Source organism: Cupressus sempervirens, chromosome 2 (genome assembly GCF_028749045.1).
Source record: "Cupressus sempervirens isolate cs-2001-9-10 chromosome 2, ASM2874904v1, whole genome shotgun sequence".
In the NCBI taxonomy this organism is placed as follows: domain Eukaryota; kingdom Viridiplantae; phylum Streptophyta; class Pinopsida; order Cupressales; family Cupressaceae; genus Cupressus; species Cupressus sempervirens.
Window position 1 is genome coordinate 767,928,519 of NC_143119.1, and position 20,667 is coordinate 767,949,185.

Genomic DNA, 20,667 nt, shown 5'->3' on the forward strand with positions numbered 1-20,667 from the left:
AGTATATCTAAACAAGTATGTAATTTTGAGTTCATGTTTTTAGGATTGATGTCAAATGTCAATGTCCAAAACATCTCTTCAGTATAGTGATAACAGTAGAAAAACACAACTAGAATGATTGGTGACTGAGGTCAAAGAGGAATCTTCAATATGAAGAACCTAAAGAGGACCGAGTGGTAGTAGAAAAACACAGCTAGAATGGTTGGTGATTGATGCAAGAGAGATCTACCATTAAGGAATCTTGAAAAGTGACACAAGAAATAGTAGGCAGACACAACTAAAACAACTGGTGACTATCACGAAAGAGATTCTATAAGGAGAATTTCGATAAAGCATGACACTAGTGATAGTAGGAAGATGCAGTGAGGACCACTGGTGACTATTGCACAAGAGATTTTGTAAGGAGATTCTCGATAAAGTGTGACACTGGTGATAGTAGGTAGACACAGTTGAAACAACTAATGACTATTGTGAAAGAGATTCTAGGACACTGGAGAGTAGTGCCCCCGAGCTATGACAAGACTCAATCCATGGATACATGAGCAAAAAGTAGTAAACTAAAGCAAGAAAGCAACTATACAGGGAGCTAGAAGATGCTCTGCAAGATGGGGCATTAGGAACAAGAGGTGCCTATTTGCCAGGATTTCACCTTCTTGGCAAGGCTTTCATCATTTTCTTTTGGCTACCATGATGCCTGTTTCTAGGTTTTCACCAATGGCACTTTCTTGTTTTTCAATTTTTTGTATTTTTCTCTTTTTTTGAAACTTTTCAATTTTTTTGGTATTACCAAGGTGCCTATTGCTAGGTTTTCACTAGGGTAATGATTTTTTTCAGGACTTTCTGCAATTTTTAGATTTTTTTTTAAAGACATTTAGATATGTACAAAGAGCTTCTAAGATCAGATCAGCTTTAAAACCGCTTCAGGTGGAGAGTGTTGATAGGCTCCTTGAGCACTTCTCCCTTGACTATTGAAAGTTGGTAAGCACTAGATCCATACACTACAGTGATTATGTAAGGACCAAGCCAGTTTGGTTTGAACTTCCCTTTTTGGACCCATTGTTGCTGATTCCTAGGATTTTTTCTCAGGATGAGACCACCTAGGTGGAAATCATGTGGCTTAACTTTCCTACTGTAGCTTCTTGACATTCATTTCTGATAAGCTCATAGGTGATCACACACCACTTGTTGACATTCATCTAGTAAGACTAGCTCTTGAAGCCAAGCTATTCTATAATCTTCATCAATAATAAGGCATTTCATAGAGATTCTTAAGGTAGGAATCTTGACCTCTATTGGAAGTACAACATCTACTCCATAAACCAAAGTAAAGGGCATCGTACCTGTTAGAGTCCTGATGCTTGTCCTATATGCCCACAAAGCTAGATTAATCTGGAGGTGCCAGTCCCTCCCAAATTTTTTGATTGTGTGATGGAGGATCTTGAGGATTGCCTTGTTGGATGCCTCTACTTGACCATTACCCTGGGGGTAATAGATAGAAGACCAATGTTGTGTGATTTTGAATCTTTTGCATAGTTCCTTGAGGTCTTTGTTTTTGAATTGTCCTCCATTGTCGGTAATGATGGAGGATGGTACACCATACCTACATATGATGTAGTTTAAGATAAAAAGAGCTACAATTTTGCCATTTTCTATTATGAGGGGTACTGCCTCTGCCCATTTCGTAAAGTAGTATGTAGCTGTAATAATGAACTTATGTCCATTAGAAGAAGATGGGTGAATCTGACCCACCAAGTCGAAGGCCCATTGTTGAAATGGCCATATTATGGTAGATGGAATGAGCTCCTTGGCTGGAGCATGAATCAGATTCCCATGGAGCTGGCATTTCTTGTAGGACTTGGCGTACTTGATTGCCTCTTGCTCCATTTTAGGCCAATAGTAACTAGTTCTAATGAGTTTGTGAGCTAGTGTCAAGCCATTTGAGTGGGATTTGCAAATGCCCTCATGAACATCAATTAATGTGCGTTTGGACTCTTCGAGTTCTAAACACCTAAGGAGTGTTCTATTAAGACCTCTCCTAAACAAGTCGTCAGCAATAATGACATACCATGAAGCATTACGGATAAGTTAGCATTTTTCATTGTGGGTTAGACCATCAGGAATGGTTTGGTTACAGAGATAGGAGTAAATGTGATGGTAGCAAGATGAGTCTTGTCCTATAATAGAATAGATCATCCTAGAATCAGGTGTATCATAGGCTAGGTAGTGTAATGCTTCCACCAAGAACTCATGTCAAAGATCATTGTCGGGCATCTGTAGCAAGGAGGCCAAAGTAGTTGTTGCATTAGCAGCTTTGTTATTTGCTCGATGAATTTTTTGGAAGGTGATGTGCAAAAAATAATTCTTTAGGTCATCAACCATGCATTTGTAAGGGATCAATTTCTCATCCTTTGTTTGATACACATCATTAACCTAGTTGATTATGAGCTGGGAGTCCCCAAAAATATCTAATTGATCAACTCTCTATTCAACTAAAATCTTCATGCCATTAATCAAAGCCTCATATTCAACAATGTTGTTTGTGCAAGGAAACAAAATCTTGTATGCTTTGGGTAATGAATATCTCTGTGGCGTTATGAAGAGTAATCCAGCTCCAAATCCCTGTTGTGTGAAGGATCCGTCAAAGAACATCACATACATTGGTGTGTGAGTGTCAGATTTGACTCATCAGGGAAGTCAATGTTCATCGAGAGAAGACTCTGCATAGGTGCATCTGCTAGTTGATCTGTAATCACTTGTCCCTTGATAGCTTTTCATTCAACATACTGAATGTCAAAATTGCTAAGTATCATGACCCACTTAGCCAATTGTCCCATGAGAGCTGCCTTACAGAGCAAGTACTTTAGTGGATCTATTTTAGCTACTAGCCATGTAGTGTGGGCAAGCATATAGTGTCTCAACTTTTAGGAAGCAAAGACAACTACCAAGTAAGCTTTCTCAATGATGTTGTAATTCTTCTCATAAGATATTAGTGTGCGACTCAAATAATAAATAGCTCTCTCCTTGTTATCATTGTCCTCTTGAGCTAATAATATTCCCAAAGATGTTTTAGTTGCTGAAATGTACAAAATCAAAGGCTTCCCATAGATAGGAGGCATCAAGATCGGTGGATTAGCAAGATATTGTTTTATCTGTGTTAAGATTTGCTCACAATCCTGACTCCAGTTGTATTTCACACCCTTATGTAAAGTCTTTGTAAAGGTTGTGATCTATCCTCCAACTGTGAGATGAGCCTACGAATAGATTGGAGTCTTCCTTATAGGCCTCTCATCTAGCTAATGTTACGGGGTGGAGGCATATCCATGATTGCTTGAACCTTCTTCAGATCCACCTTTATTCCTTTTGCAGACACAATGTATCCTAATAGTTTCCTTGATGTGATGCCAAATGCGCATTTCTTACGATTGAACCTGAGACTGAACTTTTCCATGTGATCTAGGATGGGTCCCAAATCTTGTAGATGAGTATTGCATTTAGCACTTTTGATCATGGTATCGTCCACATAGTCCTCCATGGTCTTATGCATCATGTCATGGAAAATTTTAGTTACTTTTCTTTGATAAGGTGTACTAGCATTTTTCAAATTGAATGGCATTATATTCCAAAAAAAGGTTCCCCATGCACATGTGAAAGTAGTTTCTCCTGGTCTCTTGGCACAATTTTTATCTAATTTTAACCAAAAAACTCATCCATTAGTGAGTACATCTCATAGCCCACCATCATGTCCACTATCATATCAATGTTGGGAAGTGGAAAATCATCCTTAGGACATGCCAAGTTGAGATCACATAAATTAGTACAAACTCTAATAGATTTATCATGCTTGGAGACTGGAACAATATTGGATATCCATTTAGCATAATCAATTGCATGGATGAAACTAGCTTTTAGAAGTTTCTCCAATTCTGCTTTGATGAGCAATGCAACATGGGGATGTATTTTCTAAAGTTTCCTGTTTAACTGGTTTGATGCCTGGTGCAATGGACAAGTGATGCATGATAAGATCAGGATCCAATCCTGGCATGTCAGTATATGTCCAAGCAAAAATTATCTTCTTCTCTCGGAAAAAGGTAATGAACTCTTCCTTTTCTTCAAGTGACAATGATTGTGCCAAATGTATCATATGAGGATGTTCTTCTGTGCCCAAGTTGATCGGCTATGTTGGCTCTATCATCATCGATGATCTCTCTTGAAAGTGACTTGGAAGTGCATCAAATATCTCATGTGTAGGTTCCTTAGAGAGGTTTTCACCCTTAGATATGTCTTTTGCTTTTACTTTTTTGGGTTTTGACATTGCCACAATATGGTTTTCACCATCAGACCTTTTGCATTTTTTCTTTTTAATTGTATGACTAAGATATTTGATGTTAGCTTCAGTTATGTTGATGCTTAGTTCATTAGTGGAAGACATTACTGGTTCGATAGCGTTTAGGTAGCAGGCAAGAGCATAGTCACTTTGGAATGTGGGGAATTCACTAGATGCATTAGGGTTCCAGTCTACAAGCTCAGGATGTGTGAGTGAAAGAGTAGTGACGGGTTCGATTACATTCATAGTATAGTCATTAAGTGCTTGGACCAGCAATTCGAGACCTACGACAACTTCATCCATAGGTGTGTTTGAATGCATCTGAGTACTAATGTTAGCAATTGATGAATCTAGGACACTAGTTAGATCAGACCCATCTAACCTAACCCTAGATGTTTCACCCACTTCAATTTGGTTTTCATAGACATGAACTTGGTCAATGTCTTTATCAGTAGTTGCTTCTAAAAGAGAGTCAAACTCATATTCCTTAGAATCAGTGCTACATGGAGAGAGACTGTAGAACTCCCCAACAGTGATAGGGACATACTCTCCTTCATCTTCTAGATTTTCAAATAGTTACTCTATATGTAACACCTGACTAGACTTGCCTTATTCTAAATGGGCATGGTGTGAATTAGTATTTTCCTTAGAAGAATCAGTAGTACCATCCATTGTGCTGACATGTGGCACAAATTCATTTGGCTCAACAAATAATTTAGTAAGGTAATGAGGAATAGAAGAAGGATAGGGATCCTCATTGTTAGATTTTTCCTCTTGAGTATCGAACTCAGCTTGTGACTCATTTCCAAATGAACTCTTAGGTTCTGGTATGAATTTATTAGGTCCCAAATGGAAAGGAACCTTCTTAAATCCTAGACCAGTTGTATCACTGTTTCTTCGAGCTATTGCCTTGATAGGATCAATTAGGCCATTGTTATTGCACCCAATAGGGCCAGTTCCCTTGTAGCCAAAATGCTTCATGAGTCTAAGACTAGGACCATACTTTTCAGGAGTGATCTCATAAGCTTGTTTTGTTAAGTCTACTGGAGTCTCTTCTTTGTAAAGCCATGCAAAAATGGCTCTATTTTCACTTTCATCTTCTAAGGTAACTGTAGCCTTGACAAAAGTGCCATTATACTTGGTTTGAGGTGTCAACACTAATGGCTTCTTTGCCTCAGATGATCTTCCATAATGATGAGGAGACTCTGGAAGAGATGTTAATGACAACACTGGTTCAATATGATACTCCACCATGCCAGTTTCTATCAGTTTGAATGACTGCTCAATTTGTTTAAGCTTATTGTCATGATAATTAGTGGATTCCCAGTTAGTAGGGACGAAATTTTCAGAAACTTTGAGCATGTTGTAGGTATAGCTAGTAGTGGCAGGAATAGTAACTTCAGAGCCATGAAATGGGAATTTGATGCATTGGTGAAATGTGGATGGCACAACGTGCATCTCATGTATCCATGGCCATCTTAACAAAATTTTAAAGCCAAGGGAATGTCGAGCACCTGACAAGTGACATCCCTTTCTACAGGACTGACGTGAATGGGTAAGACCACAAGACCTAGAGACTTTCATTCAACTTCATCATATGATTTGATGGTGATCTTGCATCAAGGATCAATAGAGTCCTTAGAATAATTCAATTGTCTAAGCAAAGTAGTAGAGACAATATTTAAGCCAACGCCATTATCGATGAGTACCTGATGAACATGTGTGTAATGTATCATAACCTCGATGTGTAGAGGTTGATTGTGTAGGTGACTCAGTGAGTTATCCTCCTCCTCAGAGAAAGTCATAAGATAAGGTGAGGTCAAGTGACCTACCATGGATTGAAATTTCTCAAGATCAAGATCTTAAGGAACATTTTCCTCAGTGAGGGATTTGTCCAGAATCTTCCTATGAGCAAGCTAGATTTTAAGTAGCTCGAAGATAGAGATTTGAACATTAGTTTGTTTTAGTTGATCGAGAACACTATAGCTAGTTACTATTGAATTCATTGTAAGGTTTGCACCTTTTTCAGATGGACTATCAAGTGCTTTGTCTTTATCTTGTTCAAGATTAGGAGTAGAAGGTGCATGGCCTTTGAGCACCAACTTCACACGAGAGTGGGTAACAAAATTAGTACAATGTTGCAAAGGTGTGTTATCCATTGTGTTGGAAGTAGGGCCCCTCAAGACAAATGGTGTCTTGGGTTTATCATTATCTTGTTTTCCCTTAATGGTAATGGCATTACAATATTTAGAATCCATAGGTTCAACCATGTCAATCACATTGTCATCATTGGAGTATGTACAGTTGACCTTGTTGTTGGGTTTTGGTTTTGAAGTCTCTCCTTTTTCATAGGCTTGGAAAGGCTCTTTGAATGCCTTGTGATCCGAGTTCTTGTTATGTCATCTAGCACAACTTCACCAACATCAATCATGTCCTGGACTTTATGGCACAAGTTTATGCAGTTGCTAGTTTTGTGTCCCTTATTTTGGTGATACTCATAGAATGAGGTTTCATTCCACCATGGTGGGCATGGTTGCAAATCAAAAGGATGAGGGTTGTCCAATGATGAAATAAGATTGTGTTGGAGCAATGTTTTGTAAAACACATCCAAAGGTTCACCCAAGGGTGTATACTCTCGTTTAGGCCATGTAGCCCATGAGTTTCTTAGTTTTTTCCCAGATGTCTTGTATTCAAAATGAGGTTTTTCAGTATTCTTGGCTGCATTGAGACTATCTGTGAGATTAAAGATTTCCTTAACAAGCTTAGGAGTTACATTGTCAACAACCCCATCATGTACAATTTCTCAGTTCTTGTTGATGTACTTGGGTTTGTCCTTGTTAGAGGTGGAGCCTTGTTTTGTATCTTTCTGAAAAGTAATTTCACCCTTCTTGACCACGAATTCCTCTATGTGAATAACCTGTGTGATCATGTCCTCAAAGGTACATGGACCTTGAAGTTGGACTCTATACCCAAAATCAGGTAGGAGGTTATCCATAAGATGTCAAGTTTCTCTATTTCTGGGATTTTGCATGAGTATTTAGTATTGTCATGACCCCTCCTAAAGAGAATCCTATAATTATGGGATAAAATATAATAATAATTCATATACTATTCCTAAAGAAATAATATTGATAAACTATAAATATTTATGATCTATTTTACTTAATTATTTATATTATTTATATGAATATAATGAAATTATTAATAATAATAATAATATCAATATATATAAGGAATAAACATTATAATTACAATGTAAATCAATCAGACGATAATATATCTAACTATTATCACATTGATAACTAAAGGTAATGAATTGATTAATTAATTTAATATAGCAACGTTCTACATTATGATCTAATAATATAGTTATTATAATCAATTAATATAAGATAAATATCATGTCCCCACATTTATAAGATTTAGTAATTAAATGAATAATAAAATAAATTATAATATAATTTATTATTGTCTATTATAAATATATAATATGAAAAAATGATTATACAATATAAATATACAAATATTATAATAAATAAAGTAAATATATGTGATATATGTATATATATTGATATATCTCAAATATGTATAATAATATATCATTATTTAATATAAATAATACAATATATAATCATTAAAAATAATATGTAATTAATATTGTATGAATGTATATATTATTATTGTGTAATAAATATATCTATTCTAATATTAGATTATAATAATACATGTTATCAATATAAGACATTAATTATATATCATTGCTATCAATCTATATATCAATATATATTTTGACAAACATTCATTCTTACTAATATATTCAATATTTCTCCAACCAACTAATCTTACCCTAATAAATAATAATCATATTTTTCTAAAAGGTGTGACTTTTAGAGGTCTTCATGACCTATTTATACGCAGTCTCCAAATGGTCTCAAAAGGAAAAAAAAGAGGAAAAACATAATGAGGAGGAAGAAAAAGGCAATATTCGAATTGGGGAGGTACTATGAACTAACAACACAACAGTTAGAGGGAAGGAGATCACGGTGAATCATTTAGAGACCACATAATAGTCATGAGATTGGGAAGCATATATGCATGAATACTATTTGGATTGTATAGCTACATATCGTAATGGTTTATCAAGGTTTCAATCACTTGTTTATTGGGAAGTAGATTGTATCATGCATTCCGGGACATGAGTTTGTGCATTGAACAAATGATGGCATGTCTTATTTGTTCAGAGAGCAAAAGAAAGAAGATCGTAAAAAAATGAATAACGTAAAAAAGGGTCATTACAAGTATACAGTTGTCTCCACCTCTGAAGGAATGTGAGGAAAGTTTCCTCAATATTCTGCTTAAGATTACACAAATCTCAGATGTTAATAGGGTGTTGAATGTTATGAGAATATTGCTAGACAAACAAGTTGGCAATTTCATCAAATGTTTTGATACCAACAGGCAAGTGTGAAAACAACTCCACAGCCTGACCACCTTGTAATGACCCTACTCAAATCTAGTCTCAAAATGTTGATAAAAGCTCAAGGAATTTCATCAAAAAATTCACATGCAAGGGACATATGATTGATATAGTATTTTAGCTTGCTTTAAATGACTCTTTCTTCAATTTGCATCAATGAAAATCTTGTGCTAGAAGACTCAAAATGGACTACACAGTGACCTAACATGAATGTGCAACTAACTTTGACAATATTCAATGCATATATATGATCTAAGCATGAGAAATGAACACCTATAGCCAACTGACATTTTAACAAACAATTGGTATGCAAACTAACTAGTTGATAAATAATGAAATTGAATTGCTCAAATGACACCAACAACTATTATCTCCTTTTCAATGAAATTTCTAATACAATGCTCATGAAATATGGCCAAGACTTTTGGAATTTAGATGGATTACAAAATGATAATGCTGGTATAATGCACACTTACAGCTGAAACTTATAACACCTTAAAAGCAATACTAAAAAAGGAACCTGGTTGTAGATGGCTGTAATAATTTTCTCCGATGCTGCCCCTTCTACTTTGTTTTTTTTCCGATTTGTTGTTTCTACTTTTTTTTTTTTTTTTGGATTTTCATTTTCGCTTTGCTTTTTTGAACTTCTTTTTTCGGATTTGCTTTTTTCAAACTACTTTTTAGAAAATCAAACCCTCAATCAAATCTCTATCCAAACTGAATATACTAGTGAAGATCAACATGAAATGGCTGAGCACCACTTCCAATGTGCAACCCTTCACAAGGTCTTTCACTTCCTCAGTTATGCAATCTCTTGAGAGGTATTGTTCTCAAGGATTATGCTGAATATTTGCAGACTATCAAGCTCCACAAATGCTCATAGAAGATATAGTTGAGTTACCAAATCCCCTCCCTCCAAATGAGAGGCCAAGCCCTCTATTTATTTACTTTTCTAAGAAGCTACTAAGGACTTCTAGAAGTATCCCTTTCTAAGAAGTTACTAAGAACTTCTAGAAACATCCATTATAAAATCCCATTATAATGCACTTTTATAATAAATAACTTTATAAAATAAAAAGTGCAATCTCAACTTAAAATTATAACATGTAGGCCATGTATAAAAGTAATGATAAGATTATATCTCCAAGAGCATAATAAGCCATCCAATCCTTAAATAAACACCAAAATGACCCTCTCATCACAACCACCAGTCTACGAGAGTCAGTTATAAACTGATCTAGTATGCAAAATGATGTCAATCCAAAATGGGGACATTACAGTCTGCCCTTCCTGAAATTGCTTGTCCCCAAGCAATGGCCGAACAACAAACCAATCGCTCCACCTAGATCCAAAATGTAGTCATGAACTATACCACTGACAGTCAACGTAGGCTCCTGTAACAATGTCTAAAATATAACCAAGAGGAATCCATGAATGGATTGTGAACCACTGCACAACTGAACTCCAAATCTAATACTGCCACAAGAAAAAACCCATGAGACACAAACTCTCAAAACATCAAACCCCAAGTAGAGTAGATCACCCAAACTATCAACGCCATCCACACAACCCACCATGTTATGTAGAATGCACACTCCAAATTTGCTACAATGGTGACCACTCCTGCATGAAACTGCACAAAATACAGAGAATCTGCACATTGTACATCTATTGCAGTTAACACAACACTGTAGATTACCGAGCACTATCTCATAACCATAACACCCATGCATCGTTGATGGTGAATAGTCATTACACGGTAGATAGAAAAAATGAGAGCCCAGACCAATCCTGTCTGCCATCAACTCCTCAACACATGGATCAAAAGAAAACTGATGAACATATCCTGCAATATAATGCCGATAAAAAGAACCAATCCTAGTCAAAGACTCATCTTGCAGATGTGATTCGACCAACTGTGACTGATCATCAGCTAAGTCAAAGGATGATATAACCAAGGGTGCATAATCAACAACAACATCACTAGTCTCTGTGCCCTCCAAATCAAACATACCACAATGCTCAGCTGCAACACCCAACTTAGCTGAACCTGCCTCCAGTGGAAACAGACCAAATATGCCAATACTAGTGTCATGGATAGATATATCCTCATCTCCACTACCTCTATCAACCTCGATCATCGACATCCTCGAATCACCAGACACCACGATTAGTGACTATACAAAATTTGGTAAAGACTGAAGTCGTTCTAACTCCACGGTCACCTCAGCTAAATGAAACTGTGACTCCTCGAAAGCCAACTGTGTACTCTCAAGAAACTCAAAAGTCACCTCGAGCTGCTAAGTAAGCTCACTCACTTCATCTTCCTTGACCAATAATGTGTCATATGCTGTACAGCCCCACTCCATAAGATAATCTCTGTCGACTACCAACTGCATATAATTTTGTCTCAGAATCTAGATAGTCTCCCATAAAGAGTGGATCTTTGTCAAGGAAAGATAACTGCCTCCCTGCTCATCACTAGTAGGAGAACCCCATCCATAAACTACTAACAATTGATGAGCAACATCAAAATGCTTGCAAGCGATTGTCTCACTCGCCAACTCTAAGCTGACTAGACACATGATTGTGTCGATTAGTCGGACTCCTATACTCTACCCTCGGTACACTATCTAAAGGAGTAACCTCAGAATAGCTTTCATTTGTAATACTGCCATCCAAATTTTGTAGACCAATTGTTGAACTCGTATCATCAAACAGAGTGACTGAAGCATCAACATCAAAAACCTCTGTATCAAAAGAAACTGCTGAGCAGACTAAGTCCTCAAAACTGTCCACAACATCCCCCTAGGTGTCATCAGTAATAAGCAGATCTTGGGACTCTTCTATAAACTCTATCATATCTGAGAGATCATCAACCCATTCCAATAAGAATAGTCGACTGGATACATGAACAATGCTGGGCACATGTGTATAAAAACTAATTCTAGCATCAGACAAGCTACTGGCATGGATGAGAACTACACCTGGTAAACTACTAATCAAGTCCATGATAGTGCAACAAATACTACTACCAAATAATGATAGATATCTCCGGTCAAAATAATCCCAAGTACTAAAATAAAGATCCCAATATCTAATCCATGAACAGAAATCAATTGGCAGCTCAAGTAAACTTCTCACTTGAGTAATGTGAACAATAGCAACTGGCTTCACGCACCTGTCTACAATCTCTGAATTCGAAGTGTGAATGCTAGACATACTCATATCATAATCAACATGTGATCTGACTGTAAAAGAAAATTGAGTCCCTACTATACGTGTTAACTCCTGAACTGAACTCACCTCAAGACAAAGCTCATTCACATGTCTCTCAGAATCTTGGAGAGCCAATTGAGTACACATCAAGGAATTTTGAGTATCCTCCAACTCATGAGAAAGCCGGTCAACCTCCTCCTCCTCCTCCTTTAATGCATCTAAATAGATCCCTACAAGATTAAGGAGATGATCGCGATCTAAAAGTAGGTGTATGTAACTTACCTTCATTGCCTCCATGCCTTCCTTGATCTGTTGTAAGTTGTCACAAGAAGAACTTGTTGTGACTCCTTTATGTCTCTCCTACAGTTGAATCATCCAAATGTGATTCTCAATCAATCCATGTATCTTGTCATGATGAGATAAAGCCGTGACAATATTCTTGTCCCTTATCTTCAGCTGGCTTGCCAAACCAAGTAAAGAGCTACTAGCCTCTATCTCATGTGAAGAAGCATCCAATTGTGCCTGATACTCATTTTCTGCAAAGTCTTGAATGCTCACTTTTTGCTCAATTGTACTATCCTCAAACATGATAGTATCCTCAACTGCTGTAACTTCATCCAGCCCAACTATATTGGAATCACTATCTATGTCAATCACACAATCTGGTGTGCCTATGATATCTCCTTCTGATGCAACTGGCTCAACCTACACAACATCTGTAACCCCTTCTGCTTGTGAAGATGATGTAGATAAACCATTACCTGAAGATGTGCTAATGTCTCCCTGTATCGAAACAACATGTTTGTTAAACTCCTCATACAAGTTTTTGCCTGTCATAGGGAAGGTACAATCCTTAGGCCTATCAAAATGTTCAATTAGTATCTCCGTAAACTCCACATATGAGGTAATGTGTGCATGACCCATAGTGACCATACCATGATGCCACCACTTGTGTGCTAACCCATCCAGGTGAATTGCTACATACTTAATAGCTTCTTCCTCAGGTGTAGGGTTCATTTAAAAGTATGTGTCAAGATTTTGAGCCCAAGCTCTTGCTGTAGACTTCCTCGAGCCATCATAATATGGTAACTGAAGTTTCACTACTTTCTTCCATAGCTCATAGCTCTGGTTCCTGTCATGTCCACGTGGCATGCGCTTCATCCGCACATCCATATACTCCCTAAAGGTAATTATAGCTATAAAATCTAGACCTTCAGCTTCCCAATCTCTCCTCAACTAGTCTTGTATATCAATAATCTGGGGCTCTAGTACAGGTTGCTCTAGAGCTCTAGGCAGAAATGTGGGAATCATGGGTCTCGAACTCATTGTCCTAGTTTGTTGGGGTGCATGACCGAAATTGTTCCTGACTTGTTTGCCTCCATTATGTGTCCTATCTTGATTATTACCATTCTAATTATTATTTCCTCCACCCACATTAGCATTCAACCCCATTTGACGAGCCATCATTTGCATCATAAGCTCCAATCTCTGACTCTATTCCTATGCTCTCTGCTTTGCTAATCACTGTCCTTGTGCTAAGGTGTCTAATAACTATAAGAATATTTCCTCTCACTGATCTGGACTGGCATTCCTGCCTCTACCTAATCCTGTATTCCTATCATCTCGGTCACCCATATTGCTATCTTGATCAAAGAATACCTCCTCTGTGTCTATATGACTAGATTCTTGTCCACTGCACGGATGAACTGGACTATTTACTGTGCAGGTCTAAAATCCTATTTTGTCTTGCTCTGGTATTGTGGAAATTATAAGGCCCCTGTTGCATGCTCAAACATAAATGCTCTAATTTTAGTGTGTTGACATTTCGTCAAACACTTTCCCCTCTATCTAGCTATTCCAAATTCCCTATAAGACCTCCACAGGATGGCAGGACTAATAGCTTTGATACCACTATAATGACTCTACTCAAATCTACTCTCAAAATGCTGATAAAATCTCAAGGAATTTCATCAAACAATTCACATGCAAGGGACATATGATTGATATAGTATTTTAGCTTGCTTTAAATGACTCTTTCTTTAATTTGCATCAATGAGAATCTTGTGCTAGAAGACTCAAAATGGACTACACAATGACCTAACATGAATGTGCAACTAACTTTGACAATATTCAATGCATATATATGATCTAAGCATGAGAAATGAATACCTACAACCAATTGGCATTTTAACAAATAGTTGGTATGCAAACTAACTGGCTGATAAATAATGAAATTGAATTGCTCAAATGACACCAACAACTATTATTTCCTTAATTGCAATGAAATTTCTAATACAATTCTCATGAAATATGGCCAAGACTTTTGGCATTTACATGGATTACAAAATGATAATGCTGGTATAATTCACACTTACAGCTAAAACTTATAACACCTAAAAAGTGATACTAACAAAGGAACCCGATTGTAGATGGCTATAATAATTTTCTTCAATGCTGCCCCTTCTACTTTGTTTTTTTTTCTGATCTTCTGTTTCTACTTTTTTTTTTTTTTTTTAGGATTTGATTTTTTTGCTTTGTTTTTTCGAACTTCTTTTTTCGAATCTACTTTTTCGAACTGCTTTTTTTGGACTGCTTTTTTTGGCTTGCCTTTTTTATTCTTCTTTTTCGAACTGCTTTTTTTGAATTTCTTTTTCGGCCTGCTTTTTTGGTTCTTTTTTCAGACTGCTTTTAAAAAAATCAAACCCTCAATCAAATCTCTATTCAAATTGAATATACCAGTGAAGATCAACATGAAATGGCTGAGTACCACTTCCAATGTGCAACCCTTCAGAAGGTCTTTCACTTCCTCAGTTATGCAATCTCTTGAGAGGTATCATTCTCAAGGATTATGCTAAATATTTGCAGACTATCAAGCTCCACAAATGCTCATAGAAGATGTAGTTGAGTTACCAAATCCCCTCCCTCCAAATGAGAGGCCAAGCCCTCTATTTATTTTCTTTTCTAAGAAGCTACTAAGGACTTCTAGAAGCATCCCTTTCTAAGAAGTTACTAAGAACTTCTAGAAACATCCATTATAAAATCCCATTATAATGCACTTTTATAATAAATAACTATATAAAATAAAAAATGCAATCTCAACTTAAAATTATAACATGTAGGCCACATATAAAAAGTAATGATAAAATAATATCTCCAAGAGCATAATAAGCCATCCAATCCTTAAATAAATGCCAAAATGACCCTCTCATCATAACCACCAGTCTACGAGAGTCCGTGATAGACTGATCTAGTACACAAAATGATATCAATCCAAAACGGGGACATTACACACCTAGAATTCTTGGGAATAAATGCATGAGATACATCTGATTATGCATAAATTCCATAGATAAGGCACCAAATTCCCACAAATGATCTTAAGGATTGGCAGTTCCAAATTATTTATCATACTTAGGTAACTCTACTCCTCTTGGAAAAGGAGGCATGTCTATGCTCTTGTCAAATGGAAATGGACAAAGAGCATCTAAGGTGTATGTTTTTGTGGGTTTGTCTTTCTCATGCATCATTTGAGCCAATTGGTCTTGCATAATTTTTAGTTGCTTTTGGAGTTTGGAGGTCTTAGTTTCCTCTTTAGGCTTGATGATAGTTTCCACATGAAATTATGAGGTAGCTTAGCTCCCTCTTGGGAAAGTTTGAGAAAGTATTTTTCTTTCTCTTTGTTGAGTAGGATTTCTATGACTTTTTAAAAGTTTTTTTCTTTACGAAACTTTTCTATGTGTTCAGGAAGTATTTCCACCTTTTCCTGCTCCCTATCAATGTCATGGTCTTGTTCTTTGTCATTCCTAGTTTGGTCTTGGTTTTTGCTATGTTCACCATGTTTAGGTTCATAATCAACCGTTTTTGGAACATGTTTAGTTTTAGTATGTTGTGATTGGAAAGGTCCTTTGAAAAAGAATTTAGATATGTTGTTTGGAGATGTGGGACCTTTGCTAGTTTCAGGATTCTCTTGATACAAGGGATTCCTAGTTTGTTGGAAGTTTATAGAGAACATTCTATGGACCCAAGATGATCTGACAGGTGAGGGAGATCGTGAAGATTCCTCACTAGATGAACTAGAGATAGATCGTGTATGGATTGAAGAGTAACCTCTACCATGATTAGTACCCCTAGCTCTACCTCATTTAGGTCTTTGGGGATAAAACACTTTGCCACTTCTTGTTGCCACTATCATAGACAAGGACAAAAAGCTAAAGCTTAAACAAGGACCACAATAGAACACAGTCTCAAAAACAAAGCAAGATAAGGGTATTGTATACTAAGGTACAAGTCATCTGAATAATGGCTAGAACAACCAAAGATTATGACTATCATGACATGGAGTATGACAAGCACCAAAGAGCAAAGACAAAGTGAACAAGAGACAAGACTAATTTATGTGTAGGTCACAAGTCATTAGCTAAGTAGGAAGCCACTATTTGATATTGTATCTAGACAAAGAAGAGGTAAAATGTTGCAAGTAATAGACCAAATTCAGAGCGCAAGTAGATACTAAATTTTGAAGTGATTGTTCTGGAAAAATTGTTCGTTATTTTGACAAATTTCAGATAGGTAGTAAGACTATTTTCAAGTTTTTGGACAGAATTTTGGTTGTTTTGAACAAGACAATTGGTTTCTAGATAAACATGGGAAGTAAGTAGTAGTTTCAAACAACCCAACCGAGGACAAAGCAACTCAGAGTGGTGTGGGAGTCTTTAGGTTTAGTTTATTTGACAGGTTTGGACAATGTTTAAAGACTTAATAAAAAACACGCTTTTATCCCTAAAATAGAAAATTGGTAGAGAAGGAAAAACCTTGGTCCCATAACTTATGTGCATACGTGTACCTCACACAGTCGTGTCACCCCCTAGAGGGCACTCATGTTTTTGGTATATTCAAAGGACTCAATAGTATATGCTAAATGAACACCCTTGTGGCAGGGGTCAAGCATTTATACCACCTTCAAACGCCCAGTTGCATGCCTACGGTGAGTTCTACAAGAGATATTCTTCCCCCTCCTTGCACAAAGATTATGCCTCCTTTCAGAGGTGAATCGGGTAGAAACTAACTAAGAGGTTTTTACTTGGCTTTCATTCATACTAATCCCTAGTGGCTTCACAAGCAAAGTTGAGGCCAACAACCCACACCAGCATTTGTAAGTGCACACTCTTGACTAGCAAGATTGGGTCGATGCTGACCAGTGTAGTTTACAGAGCCTCTTCTTGATATGTGATATCAGAATAAAGAAGAGGAAATTAATATGGCTTTTGAGTCTTTCACTTTATAAAGCTTTTTGTAATAGTGAGGTGGACTCTCTGACAAAAGGAGTGTGCTCACTTGGATCATTTCAAGAGGTTGGATCACTCTGGCAGGCCCTCTAAAGGATTGACTTAGACTGGTGGTTTGGATCTAAGGGTCAAAATTTCTAATTTCCCTCAAGGGGAAAGAGAATACTCCTCTACCTCATTTCCTCACCAAAACATGCAAGACATGTTAATCACCAAGTTAGCTTAATCAATCCCAACTTGTCCTATTCCAAGACTTTGATCCCCTAAAAGGAAATCATCATCTCTTCATTAAAGGCTTCATTTGGGAGAACCACTAAGTTGCTTGCCTCCCTTAGATGCCATCTTTTAGAGGCTTCTAGGTTTTTGATTTACCCTTGGTCATGACCTCCAAGTGGTAAAGAGCATACTTCCCTATTCCCCTATCTTGCACCCTACGAAGTTCACAAGCCCTATTTATACTATGTGTGAAAAATAGTAAAAGAAGACACAACATTTATGTGGGTTTGAAACAAATCTTCATCATGCATATCTTTGATAAGTATTCTGCATTCACACAGTCAGTACATCTTCCAAGTATTTGGATAAAAGGTACATTCGTCAAGCATCCTGCAAACCACTGTTATGCTATTGAAAACTAGAAATTAGAAACAAAATGCTTTAGAAAACAACATTAGCCAAATGGAAGCTTAACTATGGGAAAATTAAATTTATTTATTTTTGTTCTTTTTGATACCCATAAAATAGCTTAAAAAAAGCTAAAGCCTATGAAAAAGTCAAAAGTCAAAATTCAAAAAATACTACTTTTAAATTTTTTTTTTTTTTTTTTTAGATTTTTCAAAATGTCTTGCAAACCACTATTAAGCTATAGAAAAAAAGAAAAATAAATTAGAAATAAAAATGCTTCATAAAATAGCTTGATAAACTGGAATTTGAAAAACTATATTCCGCATTACTGTTGCAAAATTCTGTGGAAAATCATGCATAGACCTGCGCAAAAAAATGATGAGCATCGTGCGAGAATCTGTGCAATTATGCACTTTTTTGCTCGAGAAAGTGTAGAGGAAGTTGCAAAATCTTTAGGTCTTTGCAGAAAAAATTAGTTTTCTCACGCAAAAATCTGGAAACCTGTACAGATAGAACAAAAAAAATGCAAAAAATGTAGAAAATGAGGCTAGAAAAATTGATTTTTTGAGCCCCACAGTTGGCGCTAGAAATGTATATGCGAAATTGGGGGCCTTTGATCCTCACATACACTTCAACATGGTCATTACCTATGAGATCATCCTGAAATAAACATTGTATTGTTTATTCGAAAAGTCTAACAGAGCGACCTGTTGCCTTCTAACTAGAAGGATTATGCCTTTGCTCTCAGAACGAGAAGCAGGCAACTAGACCTCTAGAATGAAGGATTTATGCAGCTAAATGAAAGTGTAATTAATCTAGATGAGAGATGCAATTATTAATCTAAGAAATGAAGAAACATAGTATGCTAAATGGATGTATATTTAAAATCTAAATGATATTACAATGAAAGAAATAAAGCTATGTAAATGTGAGCAAAGTGAGTAAAAATTTCAGCATAAGTTCGATGCAAATTCCAAAAATCATCCTCTGTAATGAGGAATAGAGAGCTTCTTTTATAGAATCCAAGGGGTGATTGATCGTCAAGATTAACCAAAATGGACAGTCAAGATTGAAGAGGAGAGCCAGTCATAAAGGTAACTTCCTCATGAAAAGGGAGTTAACTGGTTGCCTTTGAGTAATAAAAGGAGTTAACTGGGTCCTTTTTGAGTGATAAATGGAGTTAACTAATTCTTTTTTGAGTGATAAAATGAGTTAGCTGAGTCCTTTTTGAGTGATAAAAGGAGTTAACTGAGTCCTTTTTGAGTGATAAAAGGAGCTGACTAACTGTCTTTTGAGTGATAAAAGGAGTTGACTGGTTCTTTTTTTTTTTGAGTGAATATCTAATTTAACAAAATAGAATATGACCTCATAAATGGATAACTTTAACTAATTGAATAATTAAATTCAATAATTAAAAAGAGGAGATATCTTATTAAATTAAATGTATTTAATTCCTTTGTATATTAGCTAAAGAGGTAATTTTAATTTAATTAAAGTAGAACACTTATAATTAAATTAATTTAAATCGATAGGTTTGTGTAACTAATTTGAGTCAATATTTAGGAATTAAATAAATAATATGATTAATGCAAATTATGATTTTCTACATTTGACACCTAGGTCAAGTAGCGATTATTAGAATTAGAATTGCCTAGTAAAATAGGACTTAGGAATAGTTGAATAAACCAAAGTTGGTTAATATGGCAATGTGCCAATTTTGGGGTATTAAAAAGGGAATATCCAAATCTGTATTCAAATCTATTTTGGAAATTCGTATAATAGGCTTTTGAAGTTCAATAGGAAAATCACTTGGAGTGGACTTCATAGGCATAGTAGTGCATGAAGATGTATGATCTATGAAGGTAGTGAAAAGACTTGTAGCCCAGTCTTCCTTGGCTTGAGTTTCTTTTAAAGACAACCCTTGAGGATACACATAGTCAAAGAGAGGAATAGTGAGTTCTTTATTGAATAGATATGTGTTGGAAATACTAGAATCTTTAGGGGGTGAAGGCATGTTGGAAGAAGTGGAAGCCACATTCAGGTCCTTATTAGACATGGTTTCATGATGTTGATCCTTCCTTAGAGTAGAATCTTTAGCAAATGAGAGCTTAGATTTTTGAATTATGCCTTTATCAAAGACATCTCAGATCTTGTTTCTCAGCTCTTTACAATGTGAAGTTTTATTAAAATTGTGTCTATGATAAGCACAATAGTTACTCATAAAGGAAACTCTCGCTAAAGTAGCTTTAGGTAAAGCAATGATTTTTTCTTCAAGGAGTTCTTCCAAGGTTAACTCATAAGATGTTCCCAAAGGTGTGAAATCACGCTTTGGTTTAGGTTCCCAAGATCTTTCTTCAAAGATATTTCTATATTTCTTGGGTGTTTGTGTACTATCTTCTAAGGATTTGGTTTCAACATCATAAGAAGTTGATGGCTTGTTGTCATTAGAGGTATTGGAGCAACCTTGCAAGGAGAATGTGCTCGATGATGTTTCTTATTCTTCTTTTTGTTTTTGAAGTTGAGCACCTATTGTTTCGATTTGTCTCTTCATATATGCAATTAGAATTATTTGCTCCTCACTAGAAATGTTAGATTGAGTATATTTGTTGCTAGCTATCATGATGTTCTAAGTAGTGACAACTAAGTTTTAGAAGATAAGCTCCTATTGTAGATAGAGGAATGACATAAGGTAACCAGCTAAAGACCAGATTGATGTTGAATTTGGATGATGGAGCTTA